The 1125-nt window shown below is 43.1% G+C and overlaps 1 long non-coding RNA gene across 1 annotated transcript; it reads right to left on the bottom strand.

Annotated features, from left to right (window-relative positions):
• Positions 1-254: 254 nt before the first annotated feature.
• LOC147982189 (uncharacterized) lies at positions 255-897 on the bottom strand. Its single transcript, XR_015600001.1, has 3 exons — positions 739-897; positions 573-630; positions 255-485 (listed from the first exon to the last, which is right to left on the bottom strand). It is a non-coding gene; the product is annotated as an uncharacterized LOC147982189 (long non-coding RNA).
• Positions 898-1125: the final 228 nt, after the last annotated feature.

Genomic DNA, 1125 nt, shown 5'->3' with positions numbered 1-1125 from the left:
TACTCACGGGTGTGTCTGTCACCGTACATCCATTGCCGGTTCATCTGCGTGCATTATATATAATTAAGTGTCCAAATTAATAGAAGTTCATCATCACATTAAAACCAAAGTGCATACATAGTTCTCATCTAACAACATAACTCTCCAGAGCATCTAATTAATTAAACCATACATTGAAACTATGTAAAACATTTCAATGCGAAAACAAATGCGATCATAATCGCAACCAAGGTAACAATTGATCCAACGGCATAATGATACCAAGCCTCGGTATGAATGGCATATTTTCTAATCTTTCTAATCTTCAAGCGCATTGCATCCATCTTGATCTTGTGATCATCGACGACATCCGCAACATGCAACTCCAATATCATCTTCTCCTCCTCAAATTTTTTTATTTTTTCCTTCAACAAATTGTTTTATTGTTCAACTAAATTTAACCTCTCGACAATAGGGTCGGTTGGCATTTCCGATTCACATACATCCTAGATAAATAAAATCTATGTCACGTTGGTTGGCATAATTTTCATAAACAATAAATGAACCAATAGTTATAAAGATAATATAGACACCACATCCGAATCATAGACATGACGAGGGCCGACGGGGGCGGATACCAAAACCATCGCACTATATAAGATGCAATAATAAATGTAAGAAAATGATACAAGTATCTATCTAAACATACAAGTAAGAATATTTTTCCTTTCCGAAAGAAGATAAGAACAAGAGGCTCACCACGGTGGTGTCGGTGATGAGATCGGCGCGGGTGATCGACGGCGGTGAAGACGGGGACGGGGCGTGACGGACCGCTAAATCTAGACAAATCTCGAGGAAAATGGAGCTTGGAGGTCGAGCTTCGAGAGGAGAAAGCTTAAGTAGTGTGGCTCGGGCATTCCATCGAACACCTCATGTGCATAGGAGGTGAGCTAGAGCACCACAAAGCCCTCTCCCCCTCGGCCAGAAAAAACAGAGCACTGTGCTCTGCTCTTGCGCGAGGGGGTATATATAGGCACCTCATTGGTCCCGGTTGGTGGCATGAACCGGGACTAAAGGGGAGCCTTTGGTCCCGGTTCAAGCCACCAACCGGGACCAATGGTGGTGGGCTAGGAGCGAGGCCCATTG

The sequence above is a fragment of the Triticum urartu genome, chromosome 3A (assembly GCF_056163025.1).
Source record: "Triticum urartu cultivar PI428250 chromosome 3A, HENAU_Tu73, whole genome shotgun sequence".
NCBI classification, from domain to species: domain Eukaryota; kingdom Viridiplantae; phylum Streptophyta; class Magnoliopsida; order Poales; family Poaceae; genus Triticum; species Triticum urartu.
Note: the sequence above shows the minus strand (reverse complement) of the source record. Positions and strands in the feature narration are given on the sequence as shown.